This window comes from Oryctolagus cuniculus, chromosome 9, assembly GCF_964237555.1.
Source record: "Oryctolagus cuniculus chromosome 9, mOryCun1.1, whole genome shotgun sequence".
Classification (NCBI taxonomy): Eukaryota; Metazoa; Chordata; class Mammalia; order Lagomorpha; family Leporidae; genus Oryctolagus; species Oryctolagus cuniculus.
Genome location: NC_091440.1, coordinates 65229863 through 65256141, shown reverse-complemented (window position 1 = coordinate 65256141; position 26279 = coordinate 65229863). Strand labels below are relative to the sequence as shown.

Genomic DNA, 26279 nt, shown 5'->3' with positions numbered 1-26279 from the left:
TCACCCTCTTTTATTCTCTGTATGCTTACTTTAAAACATATGGTGATGCCGGCACCATGGCTCACTAGGCTAATCCTCCGCCAGCGGTGCCAGCACCCCGGGTTCTAGTCCCGGTTGGGGCACCGGATTCTGTCCCAGTTGCTCCTCTTCCAGTCCAGCTCTCTGCTGTGGCCCAGGAAGGCAGTGGAGGATGGCCCAAGTGCTTGGGCCCTGCACCCGCATGGGAGACCAGGAGGAAGCACCTGGCTCCTGGCTTTGGATTAACACAGCACGCTGGCGGTAGCAGCCATTTGGGGGGTGAACCAACAGAAGGAAGACCTTTCTCCCTGTCTCTCTCTCTCATTGTCTAACTCTGCCTGTCCCAAAAAAACAAACAAACAAACAAAAAAAAAACAAACCTATGGTGATATGTAGAGTCAAACATATTTGGGAAGCAGCAACAACATATCTCTTTACAAAAGTAGAGGAAATCTTGTATTTCCAGCATGGAGAGCAGAGGTAAGTGATACACATTCATCTTATCTTGCATCTGTTTCAAAGACTGCGTTAATGCAAATAGATTGTAAAATGTCAGTGAATATCTAGGGAGCTGTTGGAAGTTATAGGTAGATGAGTTTTCTACTTTTGTAATGGCTGCAGCCTGTATTGTTTGCTGAATTTCACCACTGAATACCTAGGAATAAAATAGAGATAACATTTTTATGTGCGTGACATTTTATGAAAATAAAATTTGCAGCTATAAAGAACCCTTGTTCTTTTATAACTTACCCAACAATAATAACTGTAATTAGCTTTTATTGCACTGTTATCAGAAAAGGGTGGTAACATTAGCATTAAACAGATGCAAAGTCAACTTTTATATGGGGACTGCATATTACCAATTCTCTAGAAGATCTGTCATGCTTAGAGAATGAATTATAGATTCATATTTCAGTGTCTGATGACTTTGGGTCATTGGTTTAAGCTTTAAATGCCATATTGTGTATAGAGTCGGTTTGTTCTGTCACCTAATCAAATATGTGCTGTCTTCTGTGTGCAATGCACAGTGTTAGGTGCTGTGGTAGGTTGTAATTCCTGTATTCCATAAACTGACTTTTTGTTGGGAGACATATGTCACGACCCACCATGATGTGCATGTGCCGGCCCCTCTGCCTGAAATGCCCTTTGTCACTTCCTAACCTCCTTTCCTAGACATCTATACTCATACATTTCTCAAGGCCCTGCTGTACATCATTGTCTTGTTTTTTCTTTAATTGGGAACTAAAAGTTATAAAGATTTGTTGTGTACAATATTATATTTTATTGGGGCTGGCACCATGGCTTACTTAGTTAATCCTCTGCCTGTGACACCAGCTTCCCATATGGGCGCCGGCTGTTCCTCTTCCAGTCCAGCTCTCTGCTGTGGCCCGGGAAGGCAGTGGAGGATGGCCCAAGTGCTTGGGCCCCTGCACCCGCATGGGAGACCAGGAGGAAGCACCTGGCTCCTGGCTTCAGATCGTTGCAGTTCTGGCCATAGCGGCCATTTGGGGAGTGAACTAATGGAAGGAAGACCTTTCTCTCTGTCTCTCTCTCATTGTCTATAACTCTACCTTTCAAATAAACAAAAAAAAATTTTTTTAAATATGATATTTTATGTTTGTGTTGTGGAATGGTTAAATAAAATACATCCATTATCTCACATACTTATTTTTTTTTTTTTGTGGAGAGAGCATTTAAAATCTACTTCTTAGGAATTTTCAGGTATATAGTACATTATTATTAACTGTAGTCATCAAGCTGTGTAATAGATCTCTATAATTTAGCTTCAAGCCTACCCGAAATTTAATGCCCTGTGACCAACCTCTCCGCATTTCCTCTACTCCCTAGTCTCTAAATCTTCTCTGTTTCTACCAGTTCAACTTTTCTAGATTCCACACATGAGTGAGAACATTTGGTATCTGTCTCTCTGTACTTGGCTTATTTCACTTAACATTATCTCCTCTAGGTACATCCATGTTGTTGCACATAATAGAATTTCTTTCTTAAGTAAAGCCGACAAGTCTTCCATTGTGTAGATATATCACATTACAGCTTCTTTATACATTCATCTATTGCTGGACTCTTAGGTTATGCCATTTCTTATCTGTTATGAACATGCTGCAGTGAACACGGAGTGCAGATATCTCTTCAACATACTGATTTCATTGCCTTCACATACATTCCCAGAAATGGAATAGCTAGATCATATGGTAGTTCTATTGTTAATTTTTTGAGGAATCTTCTTACTGTTCTCCATATGGCTGTACTGATTTACATCCCACCAACAGAGTACAGAGGTTTATTTTTCTTTACATCCTCACATTTGTTATTTTCTGTCTTTTTTACATAGCCATCATAATGGATGTAAGATAATATCTCATTGTGATTCCAGCTACACATCTTCTAAGATTCCTTCCTGCCTGCCACTCACTCCCATTCTTTCTGGTACCCTATGCATCTTTGGACCACAGAGTGATTACAGGGCATTTTTAAAAAAGAGTATTTATTTATTTATTTATTTGAAAGGTAGAGTTGCAGACAGTGAGACGGAGAGACAGAGAAAAAGATCTTCCTTCCGTTGGTTCACTCCCCAAATGGCTGCAACGGCTGGAGCTGTGCCAATCCGAAGCTAGAATCCAGGAGCTTTTTCTGGGTCTCTCACGTGGGTGCTGGGGCCCAAGGACTTGGGCCATCTTCTACTGCTTCCCCAGGCCATAGCAGAGAGCTGGATTGGAAGAGGGGCAGCCAGGACTTGAACCGGCATTCATATGGGATGCCAGTGCCACAGGCAGAAGATTAATCTACTGTGCCACGGTGCTGGCCCCCATAAGAGTACGGTATTAGAATTGTTGGTATGTTTGGTAGCTTCCTGGATTGCAAACTCCTTGAGTTTATGAGACTGGGTCATTTGGTTTTGTTTTCTTAAAGTCTGGAAACCTAATATGTATGTTTCTAATAAGTACTAAATGAATGAAGGTACTATAAACACATTCAGATATATAGTTATAAATACTGACAATGAAAGGTGGCATGCAAAAAACTGCCCAGCATGGCTTATAAACAAGTTCTGTAGTTATGAGACAAAGAAAGAATTGATTGGTGGTGAAGGAAGGCTTCTTGGTCAGGGTACCTTCATTGCTTACAGAGCCTGTGCTCAGAAGGACTTCACACTTGATTTAATGCTCTGCAATAAAAGTCAAGATCTAAACATTTCTTAAAGAATCTCGCATTTTCATTTTTCACTGAGGCCTAAGAATTATACAGTTTGTCCTATTCTTGGTTCTTGGAAAATGTTTCAGATTTATAGAGACAGGAAGTGGAAAGAGCAGGCAGGAACCTCATGAGCATAATGAGAAATGTTCAAGGTGTTTCTGAGGATTAAAGTCAGAATGGCATAAAGGCACTAGAGGGCTTCTGTTGTTAGTGTGAGGCTGGAAAGGTGGGTTGAAGCAGCCTTTGACTGTTATCCTGGAAGTGATGAGCAATTTTGGATGCATAGTGAGCAGGAAAGTTATGGAAAGAAAGTGTAGCTTATGAAGGGTAATGTGAAGCTGATATGCTGGGTGGTTGGAGTGGTGAGATAGGAAATCATGAAGTTAATCTAAATGTAACAAGGCAGAAGGGGCAAAGAAAGAACAAAATTGAGGAAGACTATTGGGAAAAAATAAATGTACTTGGGCTATATGTAGTTACTTAGGAGAAAGCAGAAGCCAAGGAATACTCTAGCCCATCCTGGGTCAAAGATATGCTCCTGGCTGAACAAGGGAGGGAATGGATGGGGGAAGCTGCAGCTTACTTGTCAGAAAGACTGTGAATTCAGTTTTAGATATTTGAGATGATGGCGGGATTTCAAAAATAAAACGATCCATTTTCCACTTAAATATCAATTGTTGATGGAGAAAATAGTTTGGAAAAGGAAAGGATATTTAACAAGACCAAATGTTAAAGAAACGACATTGAAGATTGAGTGGAGATGAGTTTCAGAAGAGTGATGAGAGGAGCATCCCAATAAAGATTGTGTGGAAACTGATGAAATAAGGCAGCATTTCATAAATTCATAATGCTCCCCTCCAAACCTTCTGAGTTCCCTGTCTCATTGCACGGCTCCACTCGCCATTACCCAGTTTCCCATTCAGAAGCTGGTCATTCTTGACTGCTCCTTCTTTCTTATTCAAGCTCTTTCTCTATAGTCCTCCCTTCTTGTCTGCCTATTAAATGTCTCTTGAACCTACTCACCTTTTTGTCTCACTGCTACTGTTATCTTATCCCAGCTTAAGACAAAATCCTCTGAGATGGACTGGTCTTTATTCTCCCCATCCCTGCTCCAGTCCTTGCCATCTTATGATTCTCATTGGTGCTAAGGGGAGTCTTCTAAAACACAGGTCAGTTTGTGTCCCTTTCCGTTTATGACTAGTATGAGTTATATCCTGCCCAAAATGTTGAAGTCTTCAATCTCCTGCCTGTGGTTGTGCCCTTATTTGGAAATAGGGTCTTTGCAGATGTTCAGGGTAAGATGAGATCATTAGGCTATGCCCTAATGGCAGGCCTGTCTTCTTTTAAAAAGAGAAACTTCAGACACAGATGTATGTCAATAGGAGGCAGAAATAGGGGTGTGGCCTAGGATGTTAAAGATTGCCAACAAACCCTCAGAAGCCAGAAGAGAGGGAAGGAACAAATTCTCTCACAACACTCAGGAGGAACCAGTTCTACCAGCACCTTAGTTTCAGACCTTTGGGATCCAAAATTGTGAGAAAATACATTTCTTTTATTTTCAAACCACCCTCTTTGTGGTAGTTTATCGGATCAGCCCTGGGAATGAACATAAACCCTAAAATAGCTCCTTGTTACTCACAGTGTATGATGGTTAATTTTATGTGTTAACTTGACTAGACTATGAGAGACCCAGATATTTGTCCAAACATTCTGGGTTTCTATGACAGTGTTTTTGGTGAAAGTAATGTGTTTGTGAGACTGAGTAAAGAAAATGACCCTTCTCTAGATAGGCAATCCTCTTTCAATCTATTGAAGGCCAAAATAAAACGAAGTTTGACTCTCCTCCCAATAAAAGATCATTTTTTTCTGACTTGCTACTCTCAAATTGGCCCACTGACTTTTTTTCTCTGTTCAGATTTAAACTGAAACTTTGGCTCTATGCCTTCAGACAAGAGCTAAACCATTGGCTCTTCTGGGTCTCCCTGCAGATTGTGGGACCTGCCAGTCCCCACCGTCACATGAACCAATTCCCTACCATAAATGCGTGTGTGTATACGCATGCATGCACACATGTGTATACAACCTATTGTCCTGTTTTTCTGGAAAACTTTGACTAACAGGGTAAAGCCCAAATTCCCTAACAGGGTTAAAAGATGATACTGTGGGGAGCAATTCGGACTATACTGTTACTGGAATTAAGATTTATTCTATGCATCTGCTCTCCCACAATATGGCGCTGGGAGAGAAGTAAACAGCTTCTACCCAGCTGCCTCTCACCAACTTGACAAGCTGCAGGAGCTGCTCCTGATTGGAGGAGAGCGGCGTGCTCGGCGTGTGGGCAGCCGAGTTGGGATTGGTGGAGAGGACTATATAGGAGGAGAGAGACGGCATGGTGTGGTGGGTTGGTTGGAGAGTGCGTTGGAGAGTTCGCGGGGAAGCGCGTTACTTCGTTCTTTCTCATTTCTCTCTACTCATTCTTGCTTTGGGAGTTTGCTGTTTACTTATTCTTACTTTACTATAGAAAGGACTTGTAAAAAAAAAGGGAACAACAAGCGCCCGGTCCGGTGCGGCTCCTCCGCGTGCGGAGGAGCAGCAGATACCAGGACCTTTGAACAGGTAAATCTTCCTGCTTTGTCCTCTCTGCACTTACCCCCAACTTTGCACTCTTGACTGCAGTAGTTCCTTGCCCTTGTCAAAGTCTTGATGTACGTCGTTTTCTCTCACCCGTAATCATTCACATATGCCATTCCCTGTGCTTAGAGCACATTTTCCCCTTTCCTTTCCATCTCACCCTTCAAGTCTCAGCTTAGACCACTTCATTAATTTATTCAACAAATATTTTTGAAATACTGGGTACGGCATTTAAGAACTAACAAAACAAGCTCAACTCTGGCTTCATGGAGTTCCAAGTGAGTATTCCAAGGGCCAATATCAAATGAGGCAACAGTACACAAGAGATGGCAACAGATTCTTGGAGGCCATGAAGTAGATTGAAAATACTTTAGCGCACATGACCCATCTGAACCTCGAGCCTAGACTGAAAAGAGCCAACAAGAAGCAATGCGAACTCCACAGTGAGTGCCCAGCAAAGCCCAGAATTCAGAGGTATTTAGATACTTTTGAAAGCAAAAGTGCAGAATAGAGCTAAAAGCAGGAGGATTGCAGAAAATTTATGTAAGAGTCTGACCACTACCTTGCTATTAAAAAAAGCAGTGGGGGGGGGCATTCAGGAAAAAAAAGAGTTTTTGGCTATTGCTGTGATTAGACTATTTGTCTCCTCCAAAATTCATGTTGAAATTTAATTAAGGGATGGGCTTTTTACGATGTGATTCAGCTCTGATGAATTGCCATTATAAAAGGCAAGTTTGGTCGCCTTACTCCAGCCCTCCGGCAGCAACAAAGACCTTGCTAGATGCCAGCAGTTTGATATGGCTTCCCCATCTCCAGAACTGTGAGCCAATACATATCCAGGTTATTATAAATTACCTAGTCTTTGGTATTCTGTTACAGTGGCACAGAATAAAGAGAAATTTAAACAATGATAACAGGAATTAAAAATTCAATAGGCATTTTGAAGAAAATGCTGAAAAAAGTCTCTGACAGTAAAACTGGAAGGCCAAGAGATTTAAAAAAATGCAAAGAAAATTAGAGATCAACCCAAGAGGTACAACATGCAAAAAATGTAATCTCAGGGAAAGAGAACATAAAACTGAGGAAAGGAAGATAAAGACAAAGAATTTTCCAGAACTGGAAGACTGGAATGTCCAGGTTAAAAAAGACAACAAAGTACTTAGCACAATGAATGAAAACAGACAAAAGAACCAAAAAAGTTTCCAGAAAGAAAACAAAAATGGCACACAAAGGACCATAAGGTGGGATAGTATTGGACTTCTCACACTGGAAACCTAGAACACGCTGGAGTATTCTGAGAGAAACTAATTGCTAGGGTGCTTCCAAGAATGATGGAAGATACTACATGTTGTCAGTTGTAACATCTATCAGGAAATTTATGTCCTGCAGGGCTCTACAGGAGGATGTGTTTACTCAAACAAGGAAGTAGACCAAGAAAGTGGAAGGTGTGTGGTCCACCAATAGGCAGTCCAGCCCAGAAGGGGAAGTAGGGTCTCCAGGGTGACGATGGAAGAACCTTCTTAAGGGCAGCTGGGCAACATGGCCAGACAGGAGGACACAGGTGTTTTGTGATAAGATTTGACTTCCAGAACTATATACGGGTATTACTTTGATTACAAAACTGAGGAAATTATGTCCACACCAAAAAGTATAAGTAAATGTTCATAGTAGTATTATTCATAACATCAAAAAAGTAGAAACAGTCACAATGTCCGTCAACTGATGAATGGATAAATAAAACATGATATGTCCATACAAGGGAGAATCGTTTTTCTGTAAAAAGGAATGCAATACCGATATACGTACATCGTGAAAGCATGCTAAGTAAAAGAAACTAGTCACCAAAGACCTGGTGTTAGATGATTCCTTTTCTGTGCAATGTCCAGATTAGGCAAATCTATAGGAACAGAAAATAGACTAGTGGTTGCCTGTGGCTGGGGATTTGAGAAATGAGGGTAAAACAGAAGTAACTGCTAATGGGTACAGGGTTTCTTAGAATTATAAAGTGTAATGGTTGCGTAATTATGTTACTACACTAAAAAAACACTAAATTGCACTCATTTAAAAGATAAATGTTATGGTATGGGGCTCATATCTCAGTAAATATATTATTTAAAACTTGGCAGAGAAAAGCAAAAATAATACCTAATACATAGGATTGTTACACAGAATGAATGAAACAATGAGTATGAAGGGTGTGCACCAGATCAGCGCCTGGTATAAACATTAAAAGACTAGTTAACCTTTACACAGCATTTACCATGCTTCAGACACTCATTCCAAGTTCTCTGCTCGGCACTTGCAACAACTGTATAAACTGATGTACTACTGTGCTCCCTCTTGGGCCCCATGTCTGGGCTCTCTGCTTCTCATCTGCTATGGTTCTGAGAACACTCATTTGCCTTTTTACTTGTCTGTGTCCTCAACTATAGTTGACGTTCTACAAAGGCAGGCACTGGGCCCATCTAAATGAATCTTCCATATGTTGATGGAGATGCTAGAAAAACGTGAGATAGTTGACGGGGCAAGGTATCTAAGGAAGCAGCAGAGAAGATTCAGACGGTACTGAGGAACCACAGAAGAAAGGACGCCTGCTCCTTTAAGATTGACTGCGCGGAAAAGGTGAACCTGTGAGAGCAGAGAGAGTCCTTCCAAAGGACTCGGGTCATCACAGTAGATAGGGGACAGCAGAGGGATCTTGGGCCAGGAAAGGGTGTGCGATGGTGGAGTGAGAGGCTGAGGCAGGAGGAGAGACTTTAGAATAGATGCCCAACATTTGGGATCTGTGATGTCTTCAATAAATTAATAATATGATGGATGTTTTTCAAAGAAGAAAGCACATACACAATTAGGAACCTAATTTTAGAGGCGTGTGGACCCTGGGCTGAGAATGCCTGTTCTCAGGACTTAAATTGAATGAAAGTATGAGAGGACTTCAAAGTGTGTGTGTGTGTGTGTGTGTGTGTGTGTGTGTGTGTCGGGGGAGGAAGGATGGGATTAAGTTTACTTTGGTGCAAATCTTTTTAAATCCATTTTAAAAGTTTTTAAATTTTTGTTTTTGTCATTGTACACAGTTTCCATGAACTTCCTGCAGACGCTTCATGTTTCTGAGAAGTCACTGAAGTCAGGCAGCTTGAATGTCTAGCATTCCAAGTCTGTGTCTCTGTGACTTGGCTCAGCAGCCGTCAGAGAGGCCTGAGAGTAGCTGGGGCTCTGGTGTCACGGCCTGAGGCCCAGGGGCGAGATGAAGTCAGGGAGTGCTGGAGCACAGCACAGGCCAGTGAAGGCGTGGGAGAGGCAGCAGCGGAGGTGTGCAGAGGGTGGGGGCCTACAGAGGGTACATTGTCTGTTTTGACTGTAAAAACAGTGATAAAACCAGAAGCCACTCTTCTATTTATTTTTACAATGCACAAGCAATCCCAAACTCTGACAGTGATAAAAGTCTGCTCTCCAAAAATGTCTCAGTCTAAGACCCAAACAACTGCTTCCACCAGGGTAGACCTGGCCACTGAGCAGCAGATACAGAGTTTAAGACTGAGGGAGTAGGGCAGGACTTGAGATGGCCCAGGATGTGGCTAAGGGGGTGGTGGGTGGCTGACGTGGAGCCAGAGCTGATTCGGTGCTATCGTAGAAGAGGAATCTGCCAACTGGGTGCATGTAAGCTGTGCTTAATTCATTGGTTTCATCTTCTACAATCTGGATGTTGTCTGGAATCCTAAATTCTTGTTTTGACTTGACCCAGGTGCTAGACATAACTGCGCATATTTCTCTGTGTTCAAATGTCAGCTCTACTCAAATCTGCATCTGCTTCATGTTGCACTGCCTTTCCGCCCCCTGTGATAGATGCCATGTATCTAATTACGTGGGGAGAACCCCACTAGACTTTGAACTCCCTGACTCCCTGAGAGCGGTAATTGTGTCATTCCTTCTCAGTCACCAGCTCTGACAGTCACTCCCATACCTGTTGAACCAATGCACAAATACATTTTGCTCTCTGCTTTTCAGATTTCTCAGGTCCCAGATGAACAAGCACCGGTAGATCCACCATGTGTCTGTTCTTCTCCTTCTCTCAGGTAAAGGAACCCAATACTGGCTCCCCTTCAATCCATCCTGAAACCACAGGGATGTGGAACTGGACTGGGGAGAGCCACTGCCACTGCCACTGCCCATTTCAGCTTGAAAACCGTGAGGACATTGTCCTGGAGTCCTCTGCGGGGACTCTATCCACCCAAGTGGAGACCACTAGAACTTTGCTGCTTTGTAGTTTGCTCAGAACTGCAACAGCAATGCACAGATGGTCCTCAGGTGTCCTGAAAGAATTTAGGTGCTTCTTGAAACCTCTTGCAAAATACTGATTGGAAGTAATTATGCAATGGAAAAATCTTGGTGCAATTCACCCCTGGGGAATCACGATGGGGTTGGTGTTACTCTACGAGGTGAGCCATTTCTAGAATCTCTGACATCTCTTCCCATTCTTCTGCCCTCTTGCCTCCCCTGGATGTTCTCCTGTGGGCTGCTGACTAAGAAGCTGTTACACCACTGGCTAATGGAGTACATCAACCAGTAAACCAATTAAAATTTGAGGTTAGAAACAGGAACTTTCTAGAGGAAAAATCAAAGAAGCAAAGAAAGTATAAGCGTAGCTCTCCAATCAGTCAGAATCCTGCTACCCCTTAACAGCTCCACAGCCCCTAGCAAATTAGAAAGCACACGACATGATCAGATGTCCTCAGCTCACCATCTCACCTGAGAGCACAGTGATAGAATGTATCTTCATTTCTAAACAGCAGATTCACGACTGACTCACCACAAGTGGTCTCTGGGCAATGTGAGACCCTGTTTAATATTTAGTAAGTGTCACTCGGGGTGGGACATGTTCTTCACAGTTGCTGTGAGCATTTGAGGATGTTTCATTTGATGATGAGAATTCGCCCTCAAGTCAAGCATCTGGGCTTTGAGCATGGAACAGAACTCCCCCAACCTCTGCTAATTTTATAAAATACGCATTTAAAAAAATCGGGTCTATCTGAAGGAATTAAGCTTCCATTTCACTATAGCAGCCACCTGTGTGTGCGACTGCTGCTTTTTATAGGAAACATCTAAATAATTGAAATCTTTAATTGGGTTAAAGAGATCCTTAGTATATAGGTGTTCTATAAATAAAAGAGTGCGTAAATAATATAGAAACCTTCCCTTTCATGTCTTTCTGTTCAAGAGATCATTTTGTTTTGTTTGCACCAATAAGATCATTGTTAGGGGACTCACAAAGGAGGTTTGCTTCCAGCTTGGGTGGGGCTCTCCCAAGGAAATCCTTATCAATTTGTTTCAGGTGCTACCATCTTTTGAGTTTTTTGCCTTTTTTTTTTTTTTGGCTCTTTCACTAAAAGTGAGTAATTTGTTTACTTCTGCTATATGCACATGGGTTTTGCCTTTGCAAATAGAATCAGACAAGTAAGTCAGGTAGCAGGCTGACCTTGCCTTGCTGTCTGCAGTCAGAAAGGTGTAAGAAGCCTGCCTACAGAGAGCAGGAGAAGGAAGAGAAGGAGAGCAAAAATGTTTCTTATAAAGAGGAAGTGGTAAGAGGCGTCTGCATTTCAGTGTGACCTGTTCTGTCAGGTGATTTTGGGGGGAGGAGGAGACATGAAAAAAAAAAAGTTAAGTAAAATGTCCTTATAAAGACAAAATCTATTTCTTTCCTGGCTGATGATTTGTCATTCTAGTCACTTCCTGCCTTGTGACCACACACCCCAGCTTGACAGAGCTGTTCTGCAGATCAGAAGGAAGGAGGTTCCTGGTCCCACACCAGTCGCAGAACTGCCAAGGAGAGTTTTCTACAAGGTAACTTTGCTTCTTGTCTCTTGGTCCTGTCTCTCTCTGCACCTGTGATGCTCTTCGGCTCTGTTGGGATTGTAGATTTTGCTGCCCCGGGGACTTGACATCTGAGCACCTGTCACCTAAGCTTGCTGTGAGCCCTACTGCCATCCCACTAGCCAGGCGATCGGCACTCACCTTGGGTGCCCAGCCAGGAGGGAGCCCCTTGGCTTTCAGGATTGGGTTCTTCTTGACTTCTCCACAGTGATCGTGCCCCCAAAACTAAGATTTATATTTTCTTTTTAAACCAAACTGCGTTCTGATTTATTTCTGTTGCTTTATTTCAGGAAGGCTATTTACTGTGATTTTATCTACTTTAAAATGTTTTCAGCAAAGTGCATATTGATCATTTAGATGGTGCTACTCATTGGCCTAATGGGGCTAGTTTAATTTTAGCTCCTGTGGTTCTATTTTTCTAAAAACTGCCTTATGGTACTTTAGTGGATATATTAACATCTCAAGTCATACGTTACTGGATGTGATACTGGTTTTTTTGAGTGGTTTTTGGCGCCAAGAGTCTTTAATGGGTGTGCTTAATAACCACATGGAATTTAAGACCTCTTTTTTTCCATTTAGTCTCTAAAAATAAAAGTGATCTGTGTTGCTTAATTGTACTGTTTTATAAAATTGTCTGAATTATTTTTTATGCTTATGACCATATAAATGAATGTTTCAGTTAAATTCCTGGGGAAAAACTTCTGTCTATAATACAAATTCTTACAAAGTTAATCTGGAATATTTATTCCAAAAACTTTGCCAAAATTTGGAGACTTTGGATCTCATAGTATCTGGTTTGATTTTATTATTACAGTCAAACAATACTGTGATCCATCAAGAGTCATTTGGAGGGGAAAAAGAGACATTAATTGGCATATTTATTAAAGTCCATTTTTTTTCTTAATCAAACATTACTAACTTGTTTTCTAAATTACTCCCTCAGAACAACTCTTTTAAAAACCCTCCACGGACAAATAAAGGAGGCTTATCTGTACCCTCTTGATTTATAATTTACACAAATTCATCAAAATTGGTTTCCATTAAGTAAAAAGTGTTTAAAGAATGTCTGTGCCAGCATATTTGAATGGAATTAAGCATTACCTATAACTGTGAGTTTCTCAAATTTGCAAAGTGGATTCATCAATATTATTTTGTGCATCTCATCTGAATAGTTATAAAGTATCAAAAATGTGGAATCAGTGGAGAGAGACTTCAAGCCCAGAAAAGAACAAACTAAAAAATATGCTGTGTCTTATTTGCAGTAAACACTTGAAGAATAAAATGAACTAGAATGTGATTTTTCTTAGTATTTTCTTAGTATTTTTCTTAGCATTTGGGAAAGAAGAAAAAGGCATATGACAAAGCTACCTCAATGTTGAATAAAGTCATTTTGTAAAATCAAGTTTAGGTTGCCAAGGCATCATCTGGCTCAGTCCCCAGGCCATCAGGGAAGAACTTTCTGGCTGTGCTCTCTGAACCAGTGCCGCTGTGGTGGGAGGGAGTTGTGCTTAGGATGATGTCTCACTGCCAACCTCAGGGGCGATTTCCTTGTAGCCGTTTCAATTTTGTCTCCTTCATAAATTGTACCTGGAAACAATCAGTGATTTGGGAAATAATTCCAGCATTTTACTTCATGTATAAATCTCTCTGAAATCTTTGGAGAAGGGAAGGCCAGCAATTAAAGAGGTATTGAAAGTTTCATAGAATAGTAGGATAAAGACCAATTTTCTTTTCATTACTATATGATTTTAGTAAAAAAAAAAATTTCACCTTCATAAACTTGTTTCAGCTCACTTCCCCAACCTCGTTTCTTGTGACTTCCTTCTGGTCTCACCACCTGCCCATCCCCCACTCATTTACCCACTTTCTGGGTACACCAGACCACAAGCCACCAGAAAGTTCCATGCTCTTTCACTCCTTTTCATGCCAATTGCTCCTTTAACTGCTTTCTTCTTTAGTTGTAAAGCCTCTGGTCACTTTTCAAAACTGGCTTCCAGAAACATGCCCCTTCCGGGCCTTCCCTGCCCACTAACTGTTCCTTGGGTGTGTGTTAGCTTGATGCTTTGACCTTGGAGTGACTGCAGCACTGATATTATTTTTCCTAGTAGTCCCTATTTGCTGGTAAACTTGAGCTCCTTCTCCATCTCTCCTGGCTCATAGTAGGTGCTAATTTATTTACAGAATTGGAAATTTGTCATGTGTTCTTTCTTAGTTCCTTGTTAACTGAAAACCTACTGATCTTTCATGGGGATTGATACCATGCTTCATCTTTGCCAAAGCCCTATTCTTCATTTTAATCTCAAATACCATAAGGACATTGACCTCAAGGAATCTGTGAAATTGTACAGTGACCTTAACATACCAGCAAAATGATAATCTCATTATTTCAGCCTAAATACATTCATTGAGCTATACCAAAACTATGTAATGGGCTTCTCTGATAACAGACAGCACAAGAATAAAAATCACTAGCTTTTATTTAGTCTCTTTGGGTTATTGCTAGAAAGTTCTCAAGTCAATTTCTTGTTACCTAAAGAGTATAGGACCCTCTGTGTATGCAGGAGAAATGGCAAACATGTTTTGTGATCAGATTAGGTAAAATAAAATTAAGAAATTTGCTCACCAAATTATATTTATGAAGTCAAAATTTGTAAAGGTAAATTACAAAGCCAGTGAATTTTATAGCTAGTAGCAGATTTTATTGCTGAGTGACATTAGTTTCATCTAATTTTCTTCCTAGGGTTTGTTGATTTGGTAGTTTCTCAACTCAAAAATATCAAATGAAATGATCCTATTCATTTATGTCCTGCATACTGCAGAAATAAAAATTGGAATTAGAGCCCATCAAAATATAAAACTAATCAGTGTCTGCAGATCTGAGAGTTTCCTGTCTGCCTATTATGCCAGATGGCAATGCACTTCTTCAGTCAAAGTGACCTTGCTTCCCTAAGAAATTAGGATTAGATGTTCAGTCCTAGGCCATCTCCCTCCAGCTGCGGGAGCCTTGACTCTCCCCAGAGAGCATCTCCCTGTTGCTTTCCTCAGTTCCCTTCTGATCCCACTTCCTGTCTGACACTATTGACTGTTCTGTTGTTTTGCTTTGCCAATTCCAATCATTACATCAGTCTTCCCAGCAATTGCACAATCACCCCATCTTGTAAGATGTTGCAAGCAGCATAGGGAAGGGGAGAAGAGTTTCAGCTTAGTACCCTGATAATAACAGCTGCTAATTACATACTACTGTCTTTTAATTAGATATTTTTCTAAGTGCTTACTAGCCATATTAAAGCCTTTAATCATCACAAGATAGTTATTTACTATTGACAGGGGTTCATTCATTCACATATTTTATTTAATTTTCTACAATTGCATAAATGTGTTATATTAGCTGTCAAAGTCCAAGGTAAGCTCCAAGAATAAACAGGCAGCAAATGATGGTGCTTATTTGTACCAAAGCCCTCAAGTAGAGTTCTAGTAATCATTGTTTCCCCCGAACAAGAGCATTCATATTACGACTGCTTTTATGAAGCAGGCCAATCTGTGTCACCAACCAGCGTCATCAGGAGTATTTATTCAGCTTCTCTGCACACCTAAATGGGTAGCTGGTTGTTAGCAATTTAGAGACCTCTGCACGGATCACAAAGCATGATCTCTACTCTCAAAACCTTAAAAATGTTCTTAGTCTCAGAATTTTAGGATAATTTTCTTTCTTCAAGTGACCTTCACATTTTCTAGTCTGTTGTGATGGACACAAATAAATTTAAAAAATTAAGAACTTAGAGTCAAGTACATATATCTATAATTGTATCATAATGGTTAATGTAGATGTCCTAGAAACTGAAAGAATGAAAGATTGTTTTAGTTGTGAGTCAAAAGAACAAAGGTAAAAAATGACCCAGTTACTGAGTTAAAATAAGTTTGCTTAACTTCAGAGTCGTGGCTGTCAGCCCCACTTACAAGTTGCAAGGAGGCTGTTTCTCAAATATGGTCGGTTGGTTTTTCTAGCGGAAGGAAAAGCTAAGATGTTAAATTGAGGAAGTAGCAAAGCCACAGTTTTGTGGGTGCAGCATTGATTCTCATTTTAGTCCAGCAGCAATAGGCATTCTCTCTCTCTTTCTCTCTCTGTCTCACACACACACCCCTTTTTGACTGCCTGAGCTGAAGTGAAAAGAGATTGCATTCTCCCCAGTAGGACACCAAATTCAGCAGGCAGATGAATTATGCATGGGAATTGCCATCTCCTAGATAATTTGTTTTTCTTTTTTCTCTGGTTGCATTTTCAAGAAGGAAGTGAATTGATGAAATAATTACCTTGTATTTTAATAATTACCCTGCATTTTGATTCCTCAATCTGGTGATAGCCACTAAAATGTATCCAAATGTATGAAATAAACAGATACCCAAATATATTGATACAAAATTTGCAAAATTTCCCTGTTCGCCATTCCTCAGGCAAGAGTTAGAGTTCGCTGTGCATTCTGTGAACCTCAGATGGAGCGTTGTAAAATACGGGTCCTTTATGCCTCAATGATGTCATCAGCCCATTTTCCTGCATCCTAAGGACCTGCTTAAAGAAAGAAGTTCCTAAAGGAGAAAGCTAAGTAATCGGTACAAAGTGAAAATTAGGAAAAACTGAAGAATATGTATGCAGTTTTGCATGGTTTGACACCCATTCTTCATCTTAAAAATGGAACTTGAATCTCTGTTGCTGTTTCCTACGCTGAATAGACACCTTACAGCTTTCCCTTTGGAAAGAGAGGAGGGTGGGTCCCTGGAGGATCTTTTCAGGCTTCACCACCCCCCCCATTGCCTTTCATGTTGAGACTTTTCTTCAGATTATCACCAATTCCATCTCTCTCCTGCGACCACTGAGAGTGACAGTTGTGGCACCACCTGTGTGGTGATGATCACTCCGTTTCCTTCTCACCCCACACCCATCCTGCTGTCTTTCAGGGCCACCATTCTTCCTAGCACGTGTCAAGTTTTTTAAGCTTATACACCTTCTACTGTTACTTTCTCTCTCTCTCCCCCTTTCTTTTTTAAAGATTTATTTATTTATTTGAAATTCAGAGTTACAGAGAAAGAGAGACAGAGAGATCTTCCATCCACTGGTTCACTCCCCCAGATAGCTGCAATGACTGGGGTTGGGCAAGGCTGAAGCCGAGGAGCCAGGAGTTTCATCTGGGTCTCCCACGTGGGTGGCAGGGGTCCAAACACTTGGGGCCAACTTCTGCTACTTTTCCCAAGCCATTAGCTGGGAGCTGGATTGCAAGTAGAGCAGCCAGGACTTGAACTGGTGTCCTTATGGGATGCCAGCATTGCAGATGGAGGCTTCCTTGCTTGCTTGCTTTCTATACCTACCTTCCTTCCTTCCTTCCTTCCATTTGAGAGGTGGAGAGACAGAGAGCCTCATTCTTCTGGTTACCTCCCCAAATTCCCACAAAAGCTAGAATCAAACCAGGCCAAAGCCAGGAGCTGGAAACCCAATAAAGATCTCGCATGTGGGTACTTGAGCCACCTTCTGCCTCCCAGGGTGTGCATTAGCAGAAAGCTAGAGTCAAGAGTGGAGCCAGGACTCAAAGCCAGGAACTCCAGTGTGGGATACAACACTGTACCCGTAACTGGTGACTTAGCTGCTAGGCCAAGCACCCGCCGCTGCAGTCTCTTAAAGCAGACTGTCTGGCATTCCTCTGCATGAAAGGGGCAGACAAAGTATAAAGAAAGGGGAACAAATGTAGAGACAGATCTGGGTGTACATCCTAGCCATTTGCCAAACGTGGAGACTTAGCAGTCCCTTGAGCCTCTGAAACTCGGTTTCTGCAGCTGTAGAACTTGGCAGGTTCTATCAGCTTAGTAGATATGGACCTGGGTTCATTGTTCCCTTTCATTTTCCCCTATTGTGCACCCATGTGTGTATCTGCCACACCTAACGTCGCAACGTGGGCATTGTGCCAGGCACTTGAATTAGAATTGCTCTTTTGAGTCTACAGATAGCTATGTAAAGTTAACGTTATTGTTCCCTTATTACAGATAGGCACACTGAGGTGGGGGCTGGGTAAAAAGACGTGTCTAAGGCCATAGAGCCTGTCAATGGCAGAATCAAGATACACACCTGCCTCTTTTCTCCTTTATGTGGGCAATTTCTTAAAGGTGTGAATCATGTCTGTTTACATTGCATTGTATTTGCTAATGTGATCCTTCATTTTTTTTCTGATAAGAAGTCTAAATATTTCTCTCTGTGATTGAGTACTGATTGGTTACTCCCAATGCCATATTTTCTATTGGGAGGAGATCCTCACTGGGTCTGGTGGTGTACCAAGCATACTTGAAAGACAAATATAGAAATACTTCAAGATATTATGGTACAAAGGCCTTAAGATAGCAGCTATGAAAGTATGAAATTAGACTGTTTAGCCATATAAAATTTTGATGAAAGAAATGTTACAGTGTAGCCCATTGTAAGTCAGTATTGGTAAACTGTAAGTTTCAAAAAATGTGAAGATAAGTTTAACCCATCAAACTAATACAGATTTATTCCCTCTGTATTTTTTAAAAAAGATTGATTTTATTTATGTGAAAGACAGTTACAGAGAGAGGTAGAGTCAGGGAGATAGAGGTCTTCCATTCCACTGGTTCAATCCCCAAATGACCACAAAGGCCAGAGCTGAGCTGATCTGAAGCCAGGAGCCAGGATCTTCCTCCCCCAAGCACTTAGGCCATCTTCTACTGCTTTCCCAGGCCACAGCAAAGAGCTGGATCAGAAGAGGAGCAGCCAGGACTCGAACGGGTGCCCATATGGGATGCCAGAGCTGCAGGCTAGGGCTTTAACCTGCTGTGCCACAGTGCCAGCCCTCCCTCTGTATTTATCTGTAACTCATCATTTTGTTGGTGTTATTTACTTTCTGAAAATGGGCTTGGCATTAGAGAGTTCAGAAGAACAATTCCAGGGATCCTATTGAAAATGAGATCACATTATTAAGAATAAATAAAAGCTTTTGCTGCTAATGCTCATATACAAATGTCTGCTGCACACCATCTACCTGTTGTTAAGCTCAAATTGCAGTGGGGAAACTGTGGAGAGTTAGAGAGCAAAGATCAGATAGAAATAGAATATGGGCTGGCTGAATCGATTCCTGGGCACCCATGACCCTGAGAAGGAGGAGGTGTTGCCCATCACAGATGCCCAAAGATCCCTTAGCTTTTCGTGACTCACGATGGATGTGGCTGGGCTTCTCTTAAGATTGTTGCACAGTTTTCTACTCTGGCCACACTTCCTCAACTGTTAGAAGGTACTTTCTGCTGTCAGTACCTCAGACAGGCAAAGTCCATTGCTCTTGATCACTGAACGTGAGGGCAGCTAATACCCATGCTGTTGGCTTCTAGTGGCTATCATCTTACAGCTCTGCAGGACCTGTGGGAGTTGTGGATTCCAGGACTTTGGATGAGGAATCTGATGCAAGAGCCAAAACAAGCCAGGCTAAGAGAGAGCATGGATATGAAATCTGGATGTACACTCATACACAAATGTGTACAGACATATGGTACACAATTAAGTGTGGCTTTTAGAGAGTGACTCTGTGTAGTATTTTATGTAATTCATAATAGAAATTGGGATTTATTCACCAAGATAACCTTGGAAAAAAAGAAATGGCCCCCTCCTTTCCTTGCTTCCTTCCTTCCTCCCTTCTTCTCTCCCTCCTCTGCCAGGCACCTTTGTGGACACTTTAAGCCCTTTGTCTCACTCCTTTCTGTGGGGAGCAACTCGGACTAGACTAAGTTACTGGAATTAAGACTTATTCTATGCATCTGCTCTCCCACAATATGGCGCTGGGAGAGGAGCAAACAGCTTCTACCCAGCTGCCTTTCACCAACTTGACAAGCTGCAGGAGCTGCTCCTGATTGCAGGAGAGCAGTGTACTCGGCGTGTGGGTAGCAGAGTTGGGATTGGTGGAAGAGGACTATAAAGGAGGAGAGAGACAACATGCACCAGGAACATCTATCTGAAGGAACACCTGAGCAGCCCCGGAGAGAGCCGGCCGGCGGTGTGCCGCTCCCCCGCGGAAGTGGGGAAAGTGGCCAGGGGGAACCGCCCTTCCATGGAGGTGGAAGGGACGGCAGCCAACCCGGGAAGAACCAGCAGCAAACCCGGGGAGGGCCGAGCAGACAAAAGAACAGCGCAGGGTCCTGTGTCGTTCCTCCACGAAGACGGGGAGCGACATAATGGTGCCGTGACTCGGATATGAAGCCTAGGCAGGGTTTAGGGATATGAAGCCTAGGCAGGGTTTAGTATCGTTCCTCCATGAAGAGGGGGAGCGACACTTTCTAACACAATGCTATGAAGTAAGCACTGTTGAATTATCGATATTCCATCTTTACAGACGAAGAAACAGAGACTCGGAAAACTTATGTAACATGCACAAAAACACACAGCAAGAAGCAGTTGAGTTGAATAATCCAGCATCTTTTCACCCTACCACGTTGCCTCTGGCTCATTTGCTTTTTCAGTATATTCTGATCCTAATTTCCTAAAGGCAGACAGGATCGTTAGTTTTTGAGTGTGGTTAATGGGAAGCCTGAAATGCCTTTACACTAGCTCAGACAGGGAGAGAGGCAGGCTGTGCTCTAGCATGGGTCATCTGAGGATTTACATCTTAGCTCCGTGTATCTGCAATGTAAAGTGTGGTTCATGAACTGTGCATCTGAAGATGTTTTTAAAAATCTTTTTGTTCTTTAAATGCTGCTTGATTTGTTTTTTTCCTTTGCCTTGGCTAAACCCAAAGTAAGAATCCTGTGGATTCTACTTCCCGTTCTGAACTAGTCAGTGGCTCACTTTGAGACTTCTGGAAGTAACTTCCCTCTCTAGGCCCCCATTTTCCCATTTCTAACATGTCTACTTCCCTCCTCGTTTTACAGTGGGTTTTTTTTTTTTTTACTTATTTTTTGGTTATTATTTATTTGAAAGGCATACACACACACACACACACACACACACACTTATGAGAGAGGGGGAAAGAGCACGTTCCCATTTGCAGGTTCACTCCCTAAATCTGCACAATGGCCAGACGGGGCTGAAAACAGAGCTGGGAGCTGAGAGCTCAATCCGGGTCCCATGTGGGTGGCAGTAACTCAGTCTGCTCAGCTATCACTCTCGCCTTCCAAGCTCCTAATTAACAGGAAACTGGAGTCTGGAATCACAGGAGGATACCTGCTCTGCATCACAGGCCCCTTAATCAGCATCTTAACCACTAGGCCTTAAATGCCCACCACTGCACTATTTTGTAAGTAGAGGACAGTGGAATAAAGAGGGATCTGGATGCATACAAACCAAAATGGCCTCTAAACAGAATCATCTGGGTTTTTTGCGTTCATATTACCTGCAGTAAGTATAGGAAGCACCATGACTGAAGATAACAAGTAGTATATTCCAGATCACTGAGGTTTTGCTTTTAGAAACAAGAGCTAGTGAGGAAGAAAACCACACTGGTACTGTCCCTACCTCCCACTCAGGCCATGAGATAGAAGGACAGGTTAATTCTGCTGCTACTATATGGCAACACTGCAAGGCATATGGGAAAAAACACAGTATGTGTACCTGTATTCATACATCCGTGTGTGTGTGCACGCATGTGTGTGTATATGTGTGCATGTGTGTCATTTGGTGCACTCTCAGTTTCAGGCATCCACTGGGGTCTTGGAATGTGGATAAGGCAGTACTCTGTTCATCATGTGTGCCAGACACTGAGGTAGTGCTGTGAGCTCTTAGTCTCCTGAGTGCAATGGACTGGAAGCAAGGAGCACATTGCAGAAGTAGGAGTGTAAGCTCAGAGGAGGGAGGGCCCTCTGATTCCCACCTCCCACCAGGGAAACTGACTGCCTGAAACCATGAGGACTGCAGTTCTAAGTGCAACCGTATCATTGTAGTATTCATTTCTGAATTTGTCTTTTGGCTATTTCATCTCATGTCGAGTCGTTTTGATCTGGTTTGCTTTTGGGTTGCTAAGGAAGATCAGAAGGCCTTTAATGCAAAGTCAAAAATCAATATACAGATAAAAGCAGGGAGCATTCACTCACCTTTAGGTGCCCTTGTGCATGGTATTTGTGTACACAATTTGGCACATTACTTGCAGCCCATACCTAGAGGGAGCCTCTGCAATACCCAGATTCTGTTCCCCTTCATATGCAGGAAACGTATTTTGTTCCCCTTGTGTTGGAAAGGTCTTTCTTAAAGACCAAAGTTCTATCTTAATGTTTTAAAACTTACGATAGAGAAGAGAAAAAATTGGGTCCTGATCCTAGTCCCAGGCAGGACCCCAGTGTGTCCTGTGAGGCTTGGGAGGTCCTTTAACTTGGGTGTCGTTTCATGCTTCTGCAATAGGAGCATGGTCACCTAGATAACCTCTGAGGTCCCTTCACCCCTGTATCATGTAACTGATACTTATTTTAATGGACTATTTATTTTGGAATAATGTAAGGAGTTAACAAAGAAGTTGAAAAGTTATGCACTTTTCCCTTAAACCCCTCACTCAGTTTCCTCTATTGTTTTTTGTTTGGTTGGCTTGGTTCAGGAACTTTTTTCTTGAGCTTTTTTTCCCAAAAAACTTTTAATTGACATATAAAGTTCTACATATTTATCATGTACAACATAATGTTTTGAAGTGTATATACATTGTAAAGTGTTAAGTGTGTTAACTAACAAGTGCATAATTTTGTGCAGTTCTCACTTCTGTGACAGAGCACATCACGTCTGCTGTCTTTCCATTTTTCAAGTACACAATTTGTTGCTATTAACTGTGGTAACCTTTCTGTCCAGTTGCTCCCTGGAACGTTTTCCTTCTAACAGTAATTATGACATCTCTCCAAACCCCTCAACCCTCCTCCAGCCCCGAGTAACCACCCTTCTACTCTGTACTTCTATGAGATCAACTCTTTTTTTTTAAGATTCCACATTCATATGAGTGAGATCATAGGTATTTATGCTGCTGTGCCTGGCTTATTTCACTTAACATAACACCCTCCAGTTCCAGCCACGTTTCTGGACATGACAGAATCTCATTCTTGTTTACTGCTCAATAGTATTCCATTTTGTACATATATCACATTGTCTTTATTCATTCATCCATCGTTGGACATTTAGGTTAATTCCATATCTTGGCTATTATGACTAATCTTCAGTAAACATGGGGGTACAGATATTTCTTTGACATACTGATTTCATTGCTTTGAATATATACCCTGTAATGGGATGGATTATATGCTAGTTCTATTTTTAATTGTTTGAGGAACTTCCATACTGTTTTCTATAATACTTGAAAAGGAACCAAGATGATACCAAAGAAAACTATTAAAGATTTATAAGAAAATAAGTCCTAAAAAAAAAAAGGCAGGTTATAAGAATGAAAAAGAAAGACCTGATGCGGATACCACAGCATGTGATGGGATTTTTATGAATTGAACAGCTCCTGTAATTCCCTCTGAGACTCTAACCCAAGAAAGGGAAGCTTTAATCGTATCAGACAAGATTTAGGTTACCGGGTAGATATATGAGACACCAGGGAGGTTGTAGAGTTTCCTTATTTGGATATTTTTAAGAAAATAGTAGGTGGCTCTCTTTCTGGGACAGTTTGTGCGATGTTTTACCTGAAAACGCGAGTGAACTGGATCAGCATGTCTTACACTGTAAGTGAGGACCTCCCAGAAGACGGGCCCCGCGTGCTGCTCTGCTCATTTCCCGGTGCCGTGCTGAGCAGCAGAGCCTCAGAGCGCTGAGCAGCGGGCGTTCGCCGGGGTCAGCAAAGAGGATGCGTCTCAGAAAGCCCTACACGCCGCTGAGGTAAGGGCAGGAACAGAGGCCCCCAGCCTCTGGGAGCCAGGCTGGGCCAGACCAGGCGTGCCCACTCCCCGGCTTGCTCATGTCACAGGCAGCACTTCCGGGTCCCAGCCGTGGCTTGCTGATGGTGTCACTTCCTATTTCTAGGCTCCTGTCAGTGCAGCCTAACCTGGCTTTCGTTAGTCCATACATATAGCAGCTCCTGAATAGAACTTTGGGGTTTTTAACAAGCAGGGACTTCATTTCTCAATGTACGGGTGAGGAAAGGGAGACTGAGAGGCCAAAGGGAGCCTGAAGTTGGCACAGACGGATCACACCCTAGGTCTCCTGCCTGCCAGGCTTGCTGCTGCTTCCCCTTTTCGGCCAGTTATTTCAGCCCTGGCTCCTTTGGAGGTGTTCGTGTATATTAATTGCCCCAATGTCTTTATGCTTTAGATGCTTGATGTTTTCATTTTTTGATGTGCCTCGTGCTGATTTCTTACTTGTATCTGATTTTTTTGTCACAACCCTGTCTAATCTTTTTACTTGTTCATTATTGATCTTCAGAAAATTTTTTCTTTTTAAAAAATGTATTTTAAAAATTTTATTTGAAAGGCAGAGAGACAGAGAAACAGAGCTGTACATCCATCTCTCACTCCCCAGATACTGAGAACAGCTAGGCCTGCTCTAGGTTGTAGCCAGGAAATGGTAATTCAATCCAGGTCTCCCACGGGGGTGCGAGGGACCCAACCACTTGACCCATTTCCTGTGGTCTTCCAGGGTACACATTATTAAGAAGCTGGAATTTGGAGGGGATTTTTTATTTACTTATTTATTTTCAGTTTATTTGAAAGGCAGAGAGATTAAGACAGAGGGAAGGGGTAAAGCGGGGAGAGAGAGAAAGAGATCCTCCATCTACTGGTTTATTCCCCTAGATGCCCATAACAGAGTCAGGCCAGGTTGAAACCAGGAGCCTGGGACTCCATCCACATCTCCCAGGTGGGTGGCAGGGACCCAAGCACCTGAGCTGTTACTCTGCTGCCTCCCAGAGCACACAACAGCAGGAAGCTGGACTGAAGGCAGAGGAACCAGGACTGGAACCAGGCCCTCGAACATGGGCTGTAGGCGTCCCAAGAGGCAACTTAACCCTGTACCAAATGCCTGCCTCCATAGGTGTTTTCATTGTATTAGCCATTTTGCAATAAAATAGCTGTGATCTCTGTGCTGCATTTGACATGCCACTTACCTGTAGACTTCATAAATCTCCAGTTTTTTGTCCCCCATGCTTGTGGCCCCCAGCCCATGCCCCAGCAACCAAAATGGGCCTTGCACAACACATGTAGGTGAAGTGAAAGAATGAATGAAGGACATTAGAAATTAAGATAACAATGCAATAGGGAATAACCAGCTAGTGCATACAATTAGCCAACTTTTTAGAAAAAAAGACAACGGATATTTTTCCTAGAGAAAAGTACCTATATGGAATTATAAATATAATTTGAGAGGTCCGTGTGCCTCAGAGTGAGAGTGCCTGGCCTCAAGAATAAAAGAAATTGAATTAAAGTATAAGAGGACTTCAAAAAGTTTGGGGAGGGGGCGAATATGGAATTAGAAGAGAAGTCTATTTTAGGACAAAACCTTGTGAAACCAATGCAGTGTTTTTCACAGTACAAATTTTTTCATGAACTTTCTGCAGACCCCTCGTATTTCTCAGAAGTCACTGAAATCAAGCAGTCTGAATTCCTAGGGTTCCAGGTCGGTGTTTTTGTGACTTTTTCAGTGACATTCAGAGGCCTCAGAGTAGCAGGTGATCTGGTGTCAGGGCCTGAGTCTGTGGGCCTCAGGGAGAAAATGCACTGGGGAGTCCCTGAGCCCTCAGTAGGGGCGAAGTCTGGATCGTAAAGTCCCTGTGGTCAAGCCCCAAATGGAGAGGGGCTGTGGATTTTCCAGATGTAGCATGGCGAGCATCACTGTCTACAGCCTAGGGAAGGAGAGAGGAGCTGAGTCACCGAGAAGCCCCAGCCTGGAGTGTCCCCTTTCTCACAAGAGCTTGGCTGTGTGTCACTAGGGCTGGTTATCAGGAATGGGGGAGGTATCAGAAATGTGGCTGGCAATGTGGGGGTTGGGGGGAGCTATCAGAGGGCAGGAGGCAAGGATGAGAACTCCGTGGTCGGTGAGGGGGCCCGCGCCTGTGTGCCTGGCTCCACACGGCTTCAGGAGCCCCTCCGTGGAGTGCTCACTGCCGTAGAGGCTCCCAGTGTAGTCCTGGGCTCATCAGGCTTGGAGCAACCAGCCGCTGGCTTCCCGTGAGTCTGCACCACCCGGAGGGTGTCCGAGGAGAATCTCTGTGCCCAGCCTTGTCTGCCCTTCCTCGTAAGGCAGAGATTAGAAGGCTGCACTCTGGCACAGACCAGGGGAGAGCAGCACGCCCACAGGACAAGGAAGACAACCTAGAGGAGACCGTGGCTTCAGGAATGGCTCAGCAGTGTCCCTTTAGATGGCGCTCTGTAGCTGAGGCCATGTAAGGCCATTTGGTTTTTGAAAATGAGGTTATTTTTAAAATGTACTTTCAGAATCATCCTTTACCCAAAAGTCAGGCAACCCCGTATCCATCCGGGAAATGGTCTCCCGAGAATACAGAGTAAGCTACTGCGTATTCTCAGAGTCGGAGCCCCTCCCGCGGGCTGCTTTGTAACACGAAGAAGGTGGGATTAAATGAAAGCAAAGATTTTTTTTTTTCCTT

The 26279-nt window shown here is 42.6% G+C and overlaps 1 protein-coding gene across 4 annotated transcripts in view; it reads left to right on the top strand.

Annotated features, from left to right (window-relative positions):
* LCP1 (lymphocyte cytosolic protein 1) overlaps positions 1–26279 on the top strand; it is a 100335-nt gene that overhangs the window by 30820 nt on the left and 43236 nt on the right. For all 4 annotated transcript variants that reach the window (XM_051850058.2, XM_051850060.2, XM_051850059.2 and 1 more), the window contains exons 2-3: positions 9868–9935; positions 11583–11700. The gene's annotated coding sequence lies outside the window, so the exon portion shown is untranslated. The remainder of the gene's footprint in view (positions 1–9867; positions 9936–11582; positions 11701–26279) is intronic.